The sequence below is a fragment of the Asparagus officinalis genome, chromosome 8 (assembly GCF_001876935.1).
Source record: "Asparagus officinalis chromosome 8, Aspof.V1, whole genome shotgun sequence".
Lineage (NCBI taxonomy): Eukaryota > Viridiplantae > Streptophyta > Magnoliopsida > Asparagales > Asparagaceae > Asparagus > Asparagus officinalis.
In genome coordinates this window covers 28,626,595-28,648,271 of record NC_033801.1, presented here as the reverse complement: position 1 = coordinate 28,648,271, position 21,677 = coordinate 28,626,595, and positions in this window count along the sequence as shown.

Here is a 21,677-nt window from a genome sequence, read left to right as displayed (position 1 = left end):
CAAGTGGCAACCATTTGCACCACTCCTTTGGTTTGTGGCAACAAAAACACCTCAAATAACATTCCAAATTTTTATTGGTTATTTTACTTTGGCCATCAGTTTGAGGGTGATATGCAGAGCTAAATTTGAGCTGGCTCCCCTGTAATCTGAAGAGTTCCCTCCAAAACAAACCAGTAAATAGGGGATCCTTATCACTGACTATGGATTTAGGCATTCCATGGAGTTTAAAGACCCCCTCAAAGAATACTTGAGCCACAGACTGTGCGGTGTAAGGATGCGCTAAGGAAAAAAATGAACATACTTTGATAATCTGTCCACCACCACAAATATCACTGACTAGGTACCACATTTTGGTAGTTTTGTGATGAAATCCATTGACAAATCCTCCCAATTTTTTTTTGGAACGGGTAGTGGTTGTAAGAGTCCTGGGGATGTAACATTCTCTCCCTTGGCTCTTTGACAGGTATCACAAGCTTGGACATGTAAGTGCACATCTCTTTTCATCCCCTTCCAATAAAAAAACTCTTCTCAACCTATGCAAAGTCCTGTGAATTCCAGATTGCCCTGCAGTAGGACTGTCATGATGTTCTCTTAATAAAGAGACCTTCAATCTTTGAGCATTAGGGCTGATTAAAATTTTGCCCTTATAGTAGTGAATACCCTCCTTCCTGGTATAATCCTCAGTGTTCAATTGTCCTTGCTGCAATTTCTCATCCAGCTCCCTAAAAAAGTTATCCTCAGAACACATATCTCTAATACCCTTCAACCAATCACTACTGATAGTGGATATGGCTGAAATTTCTGCATTGTCTTCATAAATTCTGGACAACTCATCTGCAGCTTTGTTCAATCTTCCTTATTTGTACTCTACAGTGTAGTCATAGCCATGTAGTTTTGCAAGCCACTTGTTTTGGATTCCTGTATGAATCCTTTGCTCTAAAATATATTTAAGACTTTGGTGGTCAGTCCAAATCACAAAACTTCTCCCAAGCAAATATTGTTGCCACCTTTTAGTAGAAAGGATTATAGCCAGCAACTCTTTCTCATAAGTTGATAATGTAGCACTTTTCCTTTTAGTGCAAAACTAAAATAGGCTATAGGCTTCTCCATTTACATCAACACAGCCCCAACCTCAGTTCCAGACGCATCACACTCTATTACAAATGCTATATTGAAATCAGGCATAGCTAATACTGGAGAATTGGTTAATGCTTCCTTCAAAGATTTAAAAGCAAATTCAGCATTTGTATTCCAAACAAAATTACCCTTCTTTAAAAGCTGTGTTAGGGGCTGAGCTATTGTTCCAAATCCCTTGATAAACTTCATGTAGTACCCTGCCAGGCCTAGGAACCCTCTCAGCCCTTTGAGTGATTAAGGCAGAGGCCATTCAATGATAGCTTGAATTTTTTGGGGGTCTTCACCAACACCTTCTTGTAAAACAATATGGCACAAGTATTCTACTTGTCTTTGTCCAAAACTACATTTAGACATATTGGCAACCAATTGATGGTTCTTCATGATTTGAAGAACCTGTTTCAAATGTAATAGATGGTCCTGCCACTCCTTGCTATACACTAGGATGTCATCAAAGAAAACCAACATAGATTTTTTGAGTAAATTCTTGAAAATGGTGTTCATAAGAGCCTGAAATGTTGAAGGGGCATTGGTGAGACCAAAGGGCATAACCAAAAACTCATAATGCCCACTATGAGTTCTAAAAGTTTTTTTTTTAATATCTGATTCATACATCCTGATTTGGTGATATCCAGACTTTAAATCCAATTTGGTGAAGAACTAAATTCCATGTAGCTCATCAAGTAACTCATCAATGGCTGGAATAGGAAACTTGTCCTTAATGGTGGCTTTGTTCAATGACCTATAGTCTATACACATCCTCCAACAGCCCTCTGATTTTTTTACCATGACTACAGGTGAAGAAAAAGGGCTATTACTGGGCCTAATAACTCCCTTTTGTAACTACTCTTCAATTTGATTTTTAATTTCTTCCTTCAGGAAATGTGCATGCTTGTAGGGCCTGATACAAACTGGTTTAGTTCCAGTTTCAAGTGGAATCATGTGGTCTATTTCCCTAGCAGGAGGGAGGTGAGGCAATTCTTGAAAAATCACTTCAAACTCTTGTATCAATTTGTGCATTTCCATAGGTAATTCTTCCTCTTTGCTTCCCAAAATTGGTTCCTGTAGGCTCACACTGCACAATTGAATCAAAAATCCTTCTTCTTGTTCTCTAAATGATTTGGCATTGCTTTTTCCATCAACTAGTTGCATCTCCCCTGGAATTACTCCATGTAATGTTCTTTTAATTCCATCACAGAGGAATGTCACCAGTAAATTCTAGAAGTTTAAGGTGATGTCTTCTAATGTCTTCATCCAATCTGCCCCTAGTACAATTTGACTCCCACCCATAGGCATCACTAACAGGTTCACTTTGATGTCTACCCCCTGACAATCTAACAAAACTTCTTGGCACACTCTTGCTCCCTTGATTAATTCTCCACTTGCCACCAGTACATCAAAGTTGTTGTATTCTGTCACTGTTAATCCAAGTTTCTTGACCAACTTAGAATTAATGAAGTTATGAGTGGAACCAGAATCTATCAAAATGCTAATGGCCTGATTCTTGTAATAACCAACTACCCTGATGGTATGGGAAGTTGTTATTCCACTGAGAGCCTGCACAGAAATAGATGGAGCTCCTTTCACTAAGCTTTCAGCCAGTTCTATTGCTACTTGGCCTGCTTCATCCTCTGAATTATTATTTGCATCTTCCTCCATTTCCCCTGTCATGATACCCTCCAAGATGAATAAGCGTTTACCCTTACATTGGTGACTCTTGTGTTATTTTTCATCACAAGTAAAATATATATATTTTGACTCGTCCTTCTTTGAATCTTTTCAGGAGTGAGCTTCTTGACCTATGGTGATGATCTATGTTTTTCTTGTACAGAAATTTCATTAGAGAGACGAGTTGAAGGACTCCCTTGATTAAAGACATTCCAATTGCCTCTAACTTTCTTTTCATTTCTTTGTTTATCCTCAAATAGCTTGGCTAGGGATACTGCTCCTTTCAAAGAAGAGGGCCTGGCATCAGCTACTTCATACCTCAATTCATCCTTCAACCCCGTATAAATTTTTTCAATATGTGTCTTTTAGAGGGTTGATCATCCAACAGGCCTAAAGTCTGTTCAAATTTTCCCAAGTATTCCCTAACAGTGGATGTTTGTTTCATAGTAGAAAATGTATCATAGGGTCTAAGGAGTTCACTAGGTCCAAACCTTGTGATGATTTCTTCTTTGAAAACTTCCCAATGGTTATAGTAGTCAAGATTTTTTGAGTATCACCTAAACCATTATAGTGCTTCATCCCTCAAATAAAAAGAACAGACCTTAACCCATTCATCCTCCTTGATGTCATAGTAATCAAATATTTGCTCAATTTGTTCTAACCAAGACACCACATTCTCAGAGCCAGAAAAAGATGGAAAATCCAAATTGAGTGATTTCGGTTGAACTAGTTTCTGATTACTAAAGAATGAATTCTTTTGAGACAAGAAATTACCATGGCTTTGAGTTAGAGGGAACTCTTCACCAGAAAATTCAAATCTCCTCTATGGGTGATGGACATTCTCATGAATCTGATCCCAGTTGCCTGATCCAAAAATCCCACGCTCATTTCTTGATCCTGAACCCAAGATTCCTTGATCATTCCTCACTCCATTACCTGATAATTCCTCACTAAATTACCTGATAATTCAAGAATTCCACGATCGTTTCTTGATCCTGAGCCCAAGATTCTTTAATTGTTTCTCGCTTCAGTATCTGATGTTTCCTTGGAATCCTTGAGTTCTTGCAATTGAGAAGATATTGCCTTTAATTGCGCCATGAATTCTTGATTGATGAGTCTCTGTTGAGTGAGGGATTCATCTATACGAGTCATCTGATTGAAGAGCCCATGTTGAATGAGGGTCTCCTCCCTACGAGCTCCTTGTCGAGTCACTTCGTCTTCTAAAGCTACCTCACGATCGGCCATGGAATCTTCAGCTCCTGCCTCCAACTCCAGCTGCTCTGATACCAATTGTGAGGATCAAGACCCTCGGTTGATCCTCAGGCTGCTATTTCTGGCCATGGTTAAAACTGTCAGGTCTTGAGAACAGGAAATAAGAGAGAATTGAGATAGTAAAGGGAGATGAGTTGAAAGAGAGAAGAATAGAACTCAGAATTTAGGAGAAGAAGAGAACCCAATTTCATTCATGATGATTTTAATGTACATTCTCTTCTTTATACCTCCGCTCCAAAACACAGAAACAGAAACGTGCACAAAACATGCACGAGCTCATTTAACAGACACAACAGTATTAACTGTTTGCAACCAACTTAACAGACTCCTAAGCATTTATTACAATGTATATAAACTTGCATAACAGTCCCCCGTGTCTTCTTCATTCCAGTCCTTCCTCTTCCAGCTGCAGCTCACCCATCAACTTCCAGGTTCCTGGTTGGTTATTCCTGGCAATTCCATTCCTGACACCCAGCTATGAGCCAACATTGCCCTAGTGCCGCTATTCAAGCCTCCATTCAACCTAAACAAAGTATAGAGAAGTTCAAATTGCAACTGTAGTGGCAACGTTTCTTTTCTTCTCCTGCCACCATTCATGCCTCCTTCAACCTAAACAAACCCCAAAAAATGTCTATCTGAATTAAGTCGATTTAATTTCGATTCCAAACTTTATTATATATTAGGCATTCATTTCTAGGCTCTTTTATGATTGGCAGGAATGAAGAGGCCTTGGGGTTTCTGGATTAAAGGGAAAGGAGAATTGCCGGCCAACTGTTCGATGTTTTTCCTCAACCATTTTTGAGGCATCATAATGATGGGAACTTTTAGAAGTTAGTTGCTCACAACACGGTGAACTCATTAAAGTTAGTACATTGAATATTCCTCTAAATCCCAGATGATAGGATTTAGACTTATTCAATCATACAGGCCATTTTATGATTGGGTTAAGCAAGAGTATCTCTTGTGTGCCATTAGATTAGGGGGAGGGGGGTTATCGTTGACGCAGCGCGGAAGTAGTAGCCTCGGAATCCACCAAGGAAAATCTTCGAATCCACGAAAAAATATTAAGGAAAAACAAAATTCTATTTATCAAAAGTTATGCCTCTAGGGCTTACAAGACTCTTCTTACATAGAAAAAAAGAAACAAGATTCTTACAAGGACTCAAACTCTACCAAAAATAGTAAAAGAATTCCTAAAATATTAAAACTCCTAAAAAGACTCAAACTCTACCAAAAATAGTAAAAGAATTCCTAAAATATTAAAACTCCTAAAAAGACTCCTTATTACTAGAAAAGTTCCCCGGTCAAATCTGAGATCAAATCGGATTTGTTTCCTAAACAAAACAGACTCCTAAAATATTACTAAAAATAGTAAAAACGGATAAAAATGCAAATATCTCTCAAACCGTAAGGAATTTGGCGAAACGGAGAACGCAAACCGAACCGGAAGGGTCGGATTGGATGGCTCCGTCTCGTCGAGGTAGTCGATTTTCATATATAATTCGTCTCATTCCGACGTACGGTTTGAAAGTTACGGACGTTTCTTCGAAACTAGTTATTTTCTTCGACCAGGCCCGCATTTGAGCTTGCGACTGTCCCACTTTGACATAAACGCGTCTGCTATGTGTTCTACATCAATCGTCCTCATTTTGCTTGACATGTTTTGGTTCCTTGTCATTCCCTAGATATTTAATTGTTAGCCAAATATTTATTGTTATTCTACTTGCTTATTTTGAGATACCCTTTTTTTCTTTTTTATTGCTTTTTTTCTTTTATTGTTTGTATTTGTTGATAGTGAATACATCATTACAGCGCAATTGCAAGTTATAATATAGCACACAGCCCCTACATCGAAGGCTTGTGAGGACGATGATTGATTTGAACAACAAATTATTGTCCAAGTCTTAGAATCCTAAGAGATAGCAATGAAATCTCGATTGAGTGCCCGTTCGGTTGATTGACAGAAGGTCGAGGACGATGAGTACCCTGCTAGAATCCTCCCCTCTCTGGAGTTGGTCATCACAGCCTAAGATATCACTGCAACAGGAGCGGCTTCTACAATGCTGGTTTCCAACAATGAGAAGGATTTCTCGTCGGCCAACGTTGATTCTATCTGCAGGATCGGCAAATCTACCCAGAAAGGGAATCGCCGTCGTGGTTACATTGGAGAGAAAGGTCAGCCCATATGTTTTACACTACATCTATACTCTTGTACTTTTAGTTTTAGGTAGTCTGTTATATATTTGATCCTTTTACTCTGTGATCTCATGGTTGAAGTCAGTTAACTAGTTTTGAATACGACCATTTGTAAATTAAGGGGATGACGATACTATGATTTTTGGGTGATGCTACAGGCACACCAAAAAATCTCAGGTGGGGCCCTCTGCACTGTAGAGAGAGAGAGGGTGTGGCCGGAAGTGTGGTAGAGGGTGTGTCTGTAGTGTTTTTCATGATTTTTACCCCACTTGTCTAAGCATGTGCAGATATCATCTGGACACAACTGTACGAGTATTGTCCGGATAAGGAACTCACCATCCTTGTTTAATATTACGCATTTTTTCTGCAAATAGAAAAATGTTACAAATATAAGTTAAACATGGCCTTTGGGCAACAATAGTACATCTTTCTATCCAAGATAAAAAATAGGACTTCTATCCTGAGATGGGAAGGTTAACCTTTCTTGCTAATTCACCAGGTTTTTACGACCTTCTTTAGCAACTAAACAGAGCGGATAGACCATTGGATATATCTACTAAATATTGATTAAGAGAAAATGAGTTTAACCTTTAATTTAATCTCCTGTTGGATTAATTAAAAACTCGCATACTACGTACAATATTAACAGTTCAATTTATATATATTTGACTGTAATATCCTCTAATTTTAGTCCCCTGTTAGGTTAATATAAAAACTTTGGCACTACAATATTGAACAGACTTCACTTATATGCATTGGCACATATTGTGGTATATTGGATATTCACATGTTTCAGATAGATTACAACTATTCATATTCTTATGTATATCATGAAGATCATATGTGGGCATTCATTACGGTACTTTGTAAATTAATTTTTTTTTCAATTGGTCTTTAATTCTTATAAGTTAAATTCTGATTCAAATTTGATGTAGGATAAATTTGATGCCGATGACATAGAGCAAAAGTGAGATTCAGTAATGAGACACTTGCGCGATATGTGGAATAAGTGGTGTGATGAGATGCACAAGAAATATGTGAAAGAAAATTTATTGCAAGTTGCACTTAGTAATAAACCTGCAGGAGTAAGTGTTGATTACTGAGATTGACTAGTTAAGGAACATTATTTTTGTTCAAAATTTTAGGTATTAATATCCTAATTTTATTTATTTGTTCCATGTATATTGCTAGATTATTGAAATTCTCTTTTACTTTTGATGTATAGAAAGCAAGCCAACAAAATACACTTAACAGAGGTAAAAGAAAGATGCTCTACCACACGGACAGTAAACCCTTTAGACAAATTGTGTGGGAACTGATATACATTCAAAACTAATTTCCTATTTATTTAAAACTACTTTGTTTTTTAGGATGTTGTACTCATTTTTATTTAATATTTGAATAAGAGTGGCAAGTCAGGAAATCTGTCTGATGTGGCAAAAATGTTCCATGAAACGTGAAAGAAAGCTAACAAAACATTAGATACTGTGGATCAAGATAAATATGTAAGTAGAATATATATTTAAGTTTGATAATGATGCATTATATAGTACTAAGATATGAATTTAATTTTTATAGGATGAAATCATTCAAGTCAAACAAGCAAACACTTCACATTCAGACATTGAGATAATTGAGAAAATTTGAGGGAAGCAATCTCATGGCAACATCACTATATTTGGTAGCGGGACTGCTTTGAAAGATTTGAGAGGACCGCTCCCTAGTCAATCTGATCTTGAAACACGGGTTATAGAAGAAAATAGAAAGAACCAGATGCTTTAACATCGCTTAGATAAGAAGGAGCAACAATAACATCAATAACAACAAATTTAGAGTCACAAGTGAAAGCTATGCATGAATTTTTTTTAGGCAACAATCTAATACTTCATTGACTCCTCAAACTCGAGAACATGTGCAGGACTAGGTAATTATTTTTATAAAATCTCTTATATATTTTTTAGGATTGACTACTTGCACTAGAGAAAATACGTTTTTTACTTAATAAGATAATATTTGCTTAATTGATATTTCTTAATTATGTGATGTTTTTTATTTTTCAGGCTATCCAATATTAGGAGAGGGGGTAGATCGAGTCTTCTTTTTGACAATTATTAGAGATGAAAGGATGTGTCTTTCCCAGATTTTAATTTTAATTTGCTTTAGATAGTTTCACATATTATTTTTTGGAACAATGGGATATTAACTCTTGTTATTAGTATTGAATATTTAAGGATGGTGGAATTTTATTTATTGATGTTATTTATGAATAGAGTTTTTGTTTTCCCTTTTATTAATTATTGGATATTTTTAATATATTTGTGTTGTGAATCCCAGTGTCATGTTGAGAATAATATGAAGTTTTTCTATGATAGTTTCCTATGAATGGAAAAATTATCATTAATATATATTAGAAATTTATAGTCTACAATGACGGTTTTATAAATCGTATTTAGTATATCAACGAAGGGAAAGCACCATCGTTGATGGGTTACTAATTACCTACCATAAGAACTTCTACGACGGTATCCAACCGTCATTAATTAGTCTTCAACGATGGGGATATCACCCGTTGTTACACAATAACAATGGGAGTATGAAACCATCATTACACAACAATGGGAATAAAAAATTATCATTTTACAGTAACGATGGGAAAAAGTCCCGTCACTGATGGTAACGACGGTGATAATTACCGTCGCAGATATGAACGGCGGTAATATGTTTCATCGTTTTAAACTCTATAACAATAGGTATTATAACATTCGTGACACTTTAGCGAAGAAGGCTTCTACGACGGGTGACGAAGGGATTTTTCCTGTCGTTGGCATACAATAACGAAGATTTTCAGCTCTTTAACGAAGGGAAATCCCTTCATTACTTGCCTTGATATGATAACGGTGGGTACGCAATATATTCCTTTTCCCATTAACTTGTGTAGGAATGTTCTAAGATTGTTAAACTGTATTATCTTACAAGTTCAAAGTATTTCCATTAATTTTACAGTTTTACTTAATTAAATTGTATCCTACTAGCTGTGCTTTATACATTATGCTAATGCAACAATATTGCTATAAGTGCTCTCGGTTAATTTATGGGCTCTTTCAGAACATTGTAAGTTTGTAACACATAATTTGTCCTTTTGGAAAGTGAGTAGGTTTTTTTACACTAATCCTTTACCCTCTGTTTAAAATACATATACACACACACAATCATAGAAAAACCCCATAAACAAATGCTTGATATTATCTCATCTCCTTACACACTTACTACGTACACACATACTACTTTATAGGTTGATTATCATACTGCTCCTCCACCTTCTGCTATTCCAACTACTCCACCGGCTTTTGGGTCAGCCCTCTCCGAATGCTTAAGGTTCTACTTCAGCTGCTCAACATTCTCCTCAAGATATGTCAACACAAATCCTCTTGCAAGTCAACTAGGGGACTTGTTAAGGGGCTTAACGTAGGAGGGCCACGACAAGGAGGGCATCTGCAAGGCTTTGTTCGATTTAGTCAGCAGTGACTTTCACTTTTTTTTAGATATTTGAGACATTGTACATTTTGAATACTCTTTATGTTTGTGACTTAGTTGTTTAAAAATTCTTACTCACATTTCATTTTAGTAAATCTTTTGCTTTTGCTTATAATTGTGTAGGTTTTAGGATTTTGAATCCATTTTATGACATATTTATGTTTTCTTGTATAACTGCGTGGGAATATTGTTGTGAATAGTTTGGTTTTTTTTTTTTTTTGGCGTATGAATATTAGTACGCACTACAAGGGAAAAGTGGTGGGTTTTTTGTTTATGGGGGTGGGGGGAATTCAACCCCAATGGTTCTAACCATTGGGGCTGAAAACGTGCACATGTTATGCAGGAATTAGCACCAACTGGTTAAATCGTTGGTGCAAAGGGCACCAACAACCGTTGGTGTTATGGTTTGCACCAACGGTTCAACCCGTTGGTGTTGCCCTTTGCACCAACAGTTTAAACCATTGGTGCTGGGTTTTAATTAAATGCACTGGATTACTCAAGGAAATCCGTTAAGAAAACGAATTAATGCCTTGTGAACTTTTATTATGGAAAAATTTATGGGACAAATGAGTGAACTGGATAATTAATTGTCTTGCGTAATGCAATGGTGAATCAAGAATTTTGCCCTAGTGATGTCACCATATAATTTACCATGATTGTATTTGAAATCTATTTTCGTAATTTTATAACTTTTGCTCCTTACAATTGTCAGACCCTAATTATATGCTCCTTACTTTGTTTTATGAGATTTTTTTTTTTTTTTTTTGAAACAAAAAGTAGGGTGAGGTACCCTACTCATAATATATAATATATATAATAGGAGAATGTTTTATGAGATTATTAATTAAATGCATTGGGTCACTCAAGGAAATCTATTAAGAAAATGAAATATTGTCTTGTGCACTTATATTATGGAAAATTTTATGGGACAGATGAGTAAACTGGATAATTAGTAGTCTTGCGTATTGCAACGGCAGATCATTCCTAATGATATCTCCACATAACTTATCATGATTGTATTTGAAATCTATTTTGGTGATTTTACAATTTTATGTTCCTTACTATGGCCATATCCTAATTCAGGTGGTTTCCTAAGTAGTAAACACAAGTGAAACTAAATAAAAGTTACATAAAATAGACAGTCCACTGATGTCATATTATAGCACTGAATACTATTTAGATCTATCATTTGCGTAGTGTATTTGCTCTTCATTTCATATGATACCATTGAACACTATTCAGGTCTATCATTTGCATAGTGTATTTGCTCTTCATGTTAACAATCTAGGTCCAGTTTATGCAGGGCACTAAACAGACTGGGCTACAACTTGACAGGCCCAAATAAGTTATAGGTCTTCCTGCTTCCTTTTTGTTAATAATGTCAGCCTGTTAATTGATCACGAATTATCGACTTTTTATTTTATAAACAACACGGAACCTATCCTGAGTTTAAAGACTTACGTGGTAAATGGCAACAAGAGTCAGCATAAAGTTAAAGACAACTCTTGTTATAAATAAAACACATAAAAGTATAAGAATCAGTGTGTAGCAGTTAAAAGAATGGATCAGTTTTTTGAAAAATTCCCTGCAAATAACATTTTGGAGAAATCTTTAGATTATTATTCCGTTTCCAAGAATCAACTTAATTATTGACGAACACTAGATTGCTACAAAAGCATGTAACGCCTACATTTTAACTCGTTTTAATAAACGTGGTAAAAGTATCTCTTTTGTAGTCAAGGCATCGTTCATAAGACATTGCTTAGGTTGATTTGCTAGATATTTTACATTTTGAGATCCGAATATTTCCTTTTACGTCTTCTAATTTAGGGTACTCTTGAAGGCACACGCAGGTTTGCATGAAAAAAGCATAGAATGTCTGCGCACAGTCGGAAATATTTAGACAAAAAGAAAGTAAAGTCAACGAATAATGCCGAAAATGAAGAAAATGGGAAAATATTTAGATTAAAATGTTCTCAACTACATAATTATTGTGCTGAAATTTTAAGTTTCTTTCTGTGAAAACGGCGAAGGAATTGAGGAAGGAATTGAGAAAAAACATAAAGAATAAGCAAAACAGGCTCCACCACACCAGGTGTGGTGTGTGCCACACTAGGGTGTGGCAAACTCATTTTTAGAATTCTAATCTGTTTGGGATTGTGTTTTGCTATAAATAGAGACACGTTTTTTAGGGTTTTCTTGGCTTTATTTGGGCTTTGATTAAGCATTGTTTGGGGGATATTTGGAGCACAAAAGGAGGTATTTTTGAGCTATTTGTTTAGGGTTTTATTTGGAGAGATTGAGAGCTTTGTGGTGAGATTAGTTTGTTCTTTTGAGTGATTTGTAATCTCAGCTTGTACTCTTCTTCTCTATTAGTGAAAACCCTATCCCCTTCTTGCCCCGTGGACGTAGGTAACTTGTCGAACCACGTTAAAATTGGTGTTTTGTTTGTGCATTGATATTTAGTTCGTTTGGCTCTCTTGGATTGGTGTTTGGTTTGGTTCCTCGACACAGCTTTTGGCACAACAATTGGTATCAGAGCTCCAGATTCCAGATCTAGGGTTTTGTCTTGGTTGGAGGAGTAGATCGATTTGAGAAGCTCGTCTAGGGTTTCAGTTAGTGAGAAAGGTGGGATCTTTTTGGTAAAGTTTCTTTCTTTTTTTAGTTTTGGATCTATTCTTCGTTTGTTTTCCACATTGGTTTGTTAGCGCTTGGGCTATTTGGAGGAATAGATCGCTTTGGAGTCTCTTCGAGGCTTCGTTTGGAGATAAAGGTTGGATTTTTCCTATTTGTGGATCATGAGATCGTTTAGAGACTCTTGTTAGGGTTTCAATTGGAGGTAAAAATCTCTCCTTTATCAGTTTGGATCTATTCTTTGTTTATTGGTGCTTTGAGATAGTTGGCCGAGATAGAAGGATTTGAGGTTGGGATATTTGATTGTTGATACGGTGCATTGGATGATTGAGAAGTGCCCTTAAGCTGCATATTGAAGTCCTTTAAGCACGTTGGTATGAGCAATGAGACCTAGGTGGAGTTTGGCACTTCTATTCGATGATTGATGGGTCTTCTATTTGGTGTTCATTCAGGCATTTGAGGGCCTTCCAAGGAGGCATCATTGGAAGGTAATTGGTATTTTGGTTTCCTTTGTTGGGGATTGTACTAGGCATTTGTGGGTTGCAACCAAGTCCTGTTGGTGTTTACGGTGAAAATTGATTGTTTCATTGCGGGATTCATTACAAACTTCAGACGTTTACAACGAATACAAAAATCAGTCTTTTTATAAGACTTTTACACAATGAAAATAAAAAAAATTACAATTCTCTTTAAACAAATGCAATGAGTGTTTATCGCCCGCTGTTTGCGTGGGATCTTGGCCTGTGACGGGGACGCGTTAGTCCATGGACCACCGAACGATCAATATTTGGACAGAATTTCGTCTATCCGCGAAGGAATCGAGAAACCGTAGCTCTTATCTCGGCGAAGCGAGATAATCACTCTTCTTAAGATTACCGCAACGGGATAATCCTAAGGAACGAACCGGGCTGCAGATCTAACTCCTCCTCCTCTCTGAAATCTGTGCACTTTAAGTCTTCAATCCGGCAGGGCTTCGCCGAGGCACGAGAATTCACACCTTGGGGTGTCTCGGTTGGGCCGAGACACCTCGGGGTGTCTCAACTCATGCTGAGACGCTTTGTTCTGTGTACTTGTTTGTTTCCGCCGTAACTTCTTCGTCCGAACTCGGATTTGAGTGATTCAAAGTGCGTTGGAAAGCCGGCGAGGAGATCTACAAGCTCCGATGATTAGATCATTGTGGAGTCAACTGGGACACGAGGGGCGTTGCACCTTTTGTAAGCGACGCGGGGCTCCCGATCAATTCGTATTCTCGTTATTCTGAAACTCTGTTGCTTCACATAGTTCGCCGATTCACTTCAAGCGTTCATCGACGTCAATCAAGCTTCTATGACTTGGATAGTGACGTTCATCATCTTCTCTTAGCTCTGAGCTGTTCGTGGAGACCTATAGGCAATTTTTGATGCCTACAGATACCCCCTCCAAAGCGTTCCAGCCTCCTTTCTTTTATAGAAGAGGCTGGAATACTTTGGATGTGATTGGTCTAACCTTCAGTCGGCGTAAAGGACCTGTAGTTAGCTTTAATTCTTGACTCCTTTGATTTTCAGTCTATTCGACGTTTTGATGAATAGCGGAAGTTCTTCCGGCGCTGCGTTTATCGTCTGGCCGTCGTCGAAGTCTCGAATCTAAAACTGATGAGTTGAGTTTGGCTCGTGTCGTTGAGTTGACTTAGAATTGACTATCCTTGTCACGTCGTGCTGAATTAGGGTTCCAGACTGCCATACATTGACTTTTGTCGCAACGCGTTGACCGACGTTGACCTAGGGTTACGCGTTGACCGACGTTGACCTAGGGTTTTGGATCGCCCGATGTTGACTTTTTCATTGCAATGTGTTGACTGGCGTTGACCTAGGGTTACGCGTTGACCGGCATTGACCTAGGGTTTCGGATCGCCATTAACACAATTTATACTCGTGCGTTTGCTGGAGTATACATAGTTTAAGCTCTTAAGGTATTGGAGCGTGACGGTCTCAAATTTTAGGGCTGCAGGACCAACTATTAAAGTTGTTTCGTCTGCAGATATGGATCTTATCCTGAAGTTGTTGGATGCTAAAGTCACGAGACCAACTAATGAAGCTGGTGCGTCAATGGCTCGCATTTATAGAATTTTTGGTAAATTCTCAGCCATCAATGGGTTTGATGAGCCTTTACCGACTCCTGTTTGAGTCGGGCTAGCATGCAGATTGTTTAGATCCATTCTGCACATAACGTTGTGCTAAAAGAGTTAACTCTTTTAGTGCTACGATATTGAATACGTAGACTTTGTCTTTCTCACGGGAATAGACTACCCGACAACATGTGTTAGACGTAGACTTAGGATTTTTGGCAAATCCTCAGCCATAAACGGATTTGATATGCCTTTACCAACTACCGTTTGAGTCGGGCTAGCAAGCGGATTGTTTACATCCGTTCCGAATGTAACGTTGTGCTAAAGGAATGAACTCCCTTAGACTTGATGCTACGACTTCGAATACGTAGACTTCGCCATTGTTGCGGGAACAGGCTACCCGGCAACGCGGGTTAAGCGCTGACTTATCCCTACTTAGGATTCGGGATAAAATTCCCTAGACTCGGATTCTGGTGTCTTCTTCAATCGGTAAAAGACTAAACCGGCAACGCGTGTTAGGCGTTGGCTTATCCCTGCTTAGGCTTCGGGATAAAATTCCCCATGCGTGTGAGTCACGGATTATGGTGTTATTAATAACAACCTGCCACAATGTTAAATATGTGATCTTTTGTCCTTTTTACGGTCAAAGACTAACCGGTAACGCGTGTTAGGCGTTGACCTATCCCTACTCAGGATTCGGGATAAAATTCCCCATACATAAAAGGCATGGATTTTTGTTGCTACAATGCTGAATACATAGACTCGGTCGTTTTTACGGGAACGAACCACCCAGCAATGCGGGTTAAGCGCTGACTTATCCCTACTTAGGCTTCAGGATAAAATACCTCAGACTAGATTCTGGTGTCTTTTTCAATCGGTGAAAGACTAAACCGGCAGCGCATGTTAGGCGTTGACTTATCCCTGCTCAGGATTCAGGATAAAATTCCCCAGATTGGATTCTGGTATCTTTTTCAATCGGTGAAAGACTAAACCGGCAACGCGTGTTAGGCGTTGACCTATCCCTGCTCAGGATTCGGGATAAAATTCCCCGTGCCTATGAGGTACGGATTTTAGGAGTTGAAAAAGTGGTGTGTTTTCTTGGGGCAAAGACGAACCCAAAATGGGAGAGGAAAAATTTTATATTCTATCTCCCAACACCAAAGAGGAATAATTTTATATTCTATCTCCAGTTGGAAAGGAGACTCGAGGTGGGATCTCCACCCTCAGAATCCAGAAAGGTAAAACTAGGAGTGGGATCTCCACTCCGAGAATCGAAAAGATTCGGATAACCCTAACTGTCGGAAGGTTTGATTACCAAACTAAAGAAAAATTTCTCGTTTATCGAAAGTAAATTATGGTTTTGGTCCTAACTGTAGGAAGGTTTGACCAAGCGGGAGTTTGAGATGACCCTAACTGTAGGAAGGTTTGATCACTCGATTTGAAAGTGGACCTCTCGTTCGTTGGAGGAATCGAGAGGAGATTTTGGTTGTGGTCCTAACTGTAAGAAGGTTTGACCAAATGGGAGTGGGAAGACAATCCTAACTGTAGGAAGGTTTGATCGCTCAATTTGTGGACCTCTCGTTCATTGGGGGAATCGAGAGGGGATGAATCTCGTCTCAGCAAAAGAGTGTTCGGAAATCACAGTAAGAGTTTAGTGTTTATCACTTTATTCATAATGATCAGGTTATCCCTAAGAATATTACATTTAACATTCTTCTGGAAACTTCCTGTTACATAAATTATCCACCCCCAGCTTCCTTTGTGAAGCTAGGTTTACCATTGTATTCAGTTGCATGATCGGGTTATCCTTAAGAATATTACATGTAAAAATTCTCCAGGAACTTCCCATCAAGAGTGGGAATAGTTTAGACTCATATACCTATTGGAGTATCAGGGAGCAGTTTAACCTCATATACCGGTTGGAGGATTGAGAAGCAGTTTATACTCGTATACTCTTCGGAGTGTTAAGAAGCAGTTTATACTCATATACTTGTCGGAGTATTGTCGTTCTCATTTGGCTTATCCCAGCGTTATGACGCCGGCTTCAACCAAGGTTTGGATGCTATTCTTTAAAGTAAAGCAAGCATTGGTGGGATGAAGGATCTTCCTATGGTACGCGGAGTACTTTGGATCCGTAGTATTGTCAGCTTCCTCCTGATTTGTGATGGGTGGCAGCCTGATCTTATTGTTTTCAAGAAGGATCTCGAAGATGGCTGGAACGTCTTCGTCCTTGAATGAGTACTCTTTTTGGAGCCTCGAATCCGAAGTCTTCTGCTGTCTTTGGGGTTGTTGTTGCGACGTCTGATTAACATCAACAACTGGTGTAGGTGCCTTCCCTTCATCATGGGAAATGAGACTCGGGTTCAGAGGTTTTGCGATCGGTTGGCTTCTTTCAACCTTCCTCCTTCTGAGGAAGCGTTCGACCTGCTCTCCGCGCACCTTCAACTCTTTCCAGGTATTGAGCGGCTCTACTCCCATAACATCCAAGATGTTAATAGACAAATTATTATGATAGGTCTGCAAGACGAACTCCTCCGTGACGGGATCCTTGCAGTTCATTGCCTGATTGCGGAAGCGTTTGATGAAAGTATCCACCGACTCTCCGTTTGTTTCTCATCGAAGAGTGTTTTGATCGACACTTCTGCGTCATCATCGAAGAAATGAGCGAGGAACATGCTCTCCAGGTCCTCCTAGCCGTTGATGCTTCCGGGATTGAGACGGCGATACCAATCGAAGGCAGGCCCGCGAAGGGTGCCGACGAATGACCGAACCATCAAGGCTTCATTGCCGGAGATTGTGACCGAGTGGGACTTGAAATAGATCAGATGTTGAGTGTGGGAACCCTTCCCGTCGAACGGCGTGAAGTTGATCAGGTTGAACTTCGTCGGATACGGGATCGATTCCCATTCTCTTGGGTAAGGACACAGAATCCCGGTCTTCTTTACCTCTCGAGCAGACATCAGAGCGTCGATTTTGCTCTCGAGATCCTTCATCTTTTCGTCCTCATCTATATCCTGTTTTGGATAATTTCCGAGAGGAATAATGCGGCCACCCCCAGTATTATCATTATTGGTGGGTTCACCCCCAGCGTCGTTATTTTTAGTGGGGCCACCCCCAGTATTTTTGGGCGGTGCGTCGGCCATGATGATTTCGTCCACTTCCGGATCGCTGTCAATTGCGGCGTTCTGGGTGCGACGGCTGGATTCAACTAGCTGATTTGACAAAGCTCGGATTTGTTGGTCGTGCATTTGTCTCATCTCCTGCATAGCCATTTCCATTTCGATTTTGAATGCTTCTTTCTGCTTGGCTAGAGCATCCTCAATGATTTTGGTTATTTGCTCGGTGTTGATCATGAACACTTCCCGAGCTTGTCCTATGCTAGACGTTGTATCGTCGGAGGCGAGTGCGGAATAAGAATCCGAGAGTTCGTCATCGGAATGGATTCTTTCATGGATCCCCGGGTAATCGTTATATCCGACGGCTTCTAGCTGAAGCTGAGATATTCGTTGGGTTATTCCCGAATTGACTCTTCTTCCTAGAGAGAAATTAGGGTTGGAACCACTTAAAACAATCGAAGATTTTCCCTTATTGCCCATGTTGATGGTAACTTCTGGGAATTCATCATCTCGAACAACCGATCCTCTTTGGTGGAAACGCCTTGATTTGGGCTTCATCGTTCCATCGGAGATCCTCTCGAATACCGAGACCCTCTGTGGAGCGGTCTTGGGGTAGCTACACACTGATAATACTGCCCTGATAATTTTAGTACACGGACAATGAGAGTCCGTTTCTCGGGTACCTTTCTTTCGAGATTTGTTCGTACCCCCAGCCCGATAGTACAACTCATCGGCATGATTGCCGGAGCAACGTATCGTGTGCTGGCACGACTCCTCAGGTATAACATCGTTGTCTGACGAACACGCTTCCTTCTGAGGATTCGTTGTCTTGTCGGTGCTCTCAAGAGTCGCACATTTTGGGTCACGCTTTCGTGAGCGTGAGACTTCAACAGGCTCTTGGACAATGACTCGCAGTCCGAGGCGGTCAGTTATAGGAGCTTTCCCATTATAGGAAGGCTCTGATTTGTTGAAAGGGCGAGTGCGACCCCCCAACTCGATGAGTTGCTCATGGTTCATTCATCATGCCCAAGCGTTCTTTGACTGGAGCTTTGCCTTGATCCTTGTGCAAAAGACCCAGGCGTTCCGCTATCACTTTCCTGCCTCTGGATATGTCCATATTATCACGGAGCTTCACCGGAGATGCGGGATTAAAAGGAGCGAGATCTGAATTTGACGAAAGCTGGGGACCAGCTTTGGATCTGGAATCGACCGAGAGACATGACTGATGTCTTTTATCGGGTAGGGGCGCTGACTTAGCCTTTGGCACCCAAACCTGCTTAGACCTTGGTGATTTCTTGATCACCTCTTCCCTCTGCAATTCTCGTGCCTCTCGCACAAGGATCTGGGTGTGCGCAATAAGTGCACGGTGCTTCTGGACGCACTCCTCGAGGGTAGAACAGGTTCGTTTGACCTGAACCCATTTGTTAATTAGAGGTTGGGAGGAGGGTCCCGATGCTTGTTGTGGCGATAGCTTAGTCACTTGGCGCTTTCTGAACTCCCAATCCGCTTGGTAACGGAGTTCGTCCACCTGATCTAAAGCCTTGGCGAATTGGCGCGCGAGGCGTTGGCGTTTCCTTTGACGTGCTCTCTTTGATAAAGTTGGCGCGCCTTCAACAGTCGGCTCCTTGATCACGAAGGAGTTCAGATCTGCAGATCTGGTCTCATTGGATGCCGGCGGATCATTGCAAGGTGCAACTGTAGCAGCGACGATGTGGAGATCGACTTCTTGGGTCTTCAGATCTGGAGACCGGCGGATCTTCTGGGAGGAGGAGATCTTCCTGCGCTTATGAGGAGGAGCAGGTCTGGAGGCGGAGGAGGAGATGTATTCTTCAAATTTCTGCTGGTCGAATTCGTACTCGACCTCTTCAGGCACGGGGATCTTGATCGTCAGCTGCGGCACGACAGCCTCGGCATCGAGGCTGTTAGCTCCCACTGTGGTCGCCAGTTTGTTTGCGGTAAAAATTGATTGTTTCATTACTGGATTCATTACAAACTTCAGACGTTTATAACGAATACAAAAATCAGTCTTTTTATAAGACTTTTACACAATTCATTACAAACTTCAGACGTTTATAACGAATACAAAAATCAGTCTTTTTATAAGACTTTTACACAATAAAAACAAAAAAAAAATTACAATTCTCTTCAAACAAACGCAACGAGTGTTTATCGCCCGCTGCTTGCGTGGGATCTTAGCCTGTGACGGGGACGCGTTAGTCCGTGGACCAACGAACGATCAATATTTGGACAGAGTTTCGTCTATCCGTGAAGGAATCGAGAAACCGTAGCTCTTATCTCGGCGAAGCGAGATAATCACTCTTCTTAAGATTACCGCAACGGGATAATCCTAAGGAACGAACCGGGCTGCAGATCTAACTCATCCTCCTCTCTGAAATCTGTGCACTTTAAGTCTTCAGTTTAGCAGGGCTTCGCCGAGGCACGAGAATTCCAGAACTGAAAAAAAGAGGCTCCAGGGGCTGTATTTATAGGCTTCAAGGAGATCCGGGCGGTTAAAACCGCAAAACAACCAAATCTGACTTTTTTAGGGCTGGAGACACCCTTGGGTGTCTCAACTTGGGCCGAGACACTCTTGGGTGTCTCTTGGGTGTCTCAGCGAGGCCAAGAAACCCTTGGGTGTCTCGGCCTGAGCCGAGACACCTTGGGGTGTCTCGGTTGGGCCGAGACACCTCGGGGTGTCTCAACTCATGCTGAGACGCTTTGTTATGTGTACTTGTTCATTTTTTCCGTAACTTCTTCGTCCGAACTCGGATTTGAGTGATTCAATGTGCGTTGGAAACCCGGCGAGGAGATCTACAAGCTCCGATGATTGGATCATTGTGGAGTCAACTGGGACACGAGGGGCGTTGCGCCTTTTGTAAACGACGCGAGGCTCCCGATCAATTCATATCCTCATTATTCTGAAACTACGTTGCTTCACATAGTTCACCGATTCACTTTAAGCGTTCATCGACATCAATCAAGCTTCTGTGACTTAGATAGTGACGGTTATCGTCTTCTCTTAGCTCTGAGCTGTTCGTGGAGACCTATAGGTAATTTTCGATGCCTACAGTTGGTTTTGAAGTCCTAGTAGTCAACAACAGTTGAAGAAATGTATTGGCAGTAAGGTGAAGGTACTTCATTCTGGTTTTAAAGGGAGGTACAAGAGGGACTTACTGTATTTGTGTCGAGCTCATGACAGTTTGAGACACTTCATTAGAGAGGAAACGTTGGGGCGACGAGATGAGATGATATTTTTGATTTGTCGTTTCTTTCTGGAGGATGATCGACGTTTGATGTCGAGCATTGGTTTTGGAGTTCGGGCTTCGACATATTTAGGTCATCTTATGCATAGGTCGTCGACTGCTGCATTAGGAGCAATTGGATATGGTGGAGCTGCTTCAGATTTTGGTTGGCGTTGGATATTTGGTTACTCAGTATTTGGTCACATCGAGGATGTGAGATTTGATCCGATTGCACGTTTGGGATTTGGAGGCTCGTTGATTATCATTTGGGAGCTTCTGATTTTGTTCTGAGCAGGTATGTCACATTGGACTCTCGGCAGATAGAGAGTGTTGATCAGATCAGTTGGATATCGCAGCGGGTGGAGGGTGATGCTACTCCACATACTCCAGGTTATTCTGTATTATTTGGGACTTCAGCTGAGGTGACACAGCGTGAAGATCATTTGGTTTTGGATGCAGATGACGTGTTGATTGATTTGAGTGCAGCTGATAGGCGCAGTTTGGACATGGTCATTGGTTCACCTCAGGTGGAGGTGTTTGGATCGTTTCAGTTTGAGGTCATTGGAGGTACTATCAGTCGCAGATTTGGTGATAATGGAGGAGGGTTGCGTGCTCTTCTATTTGTTTGAGGGCCTTTGGAGACCGTTTGGGTGAACTACGTGAAGGCTTGATTCCTTAGGCAAGAGGATACGTAGGCAGTCAGTTTTGATACAGCCGATTTGGTGAGTAGATACCGACGTTTGGGTGAGTGTTCGCACTCCCGTTTGGGTCTCGACT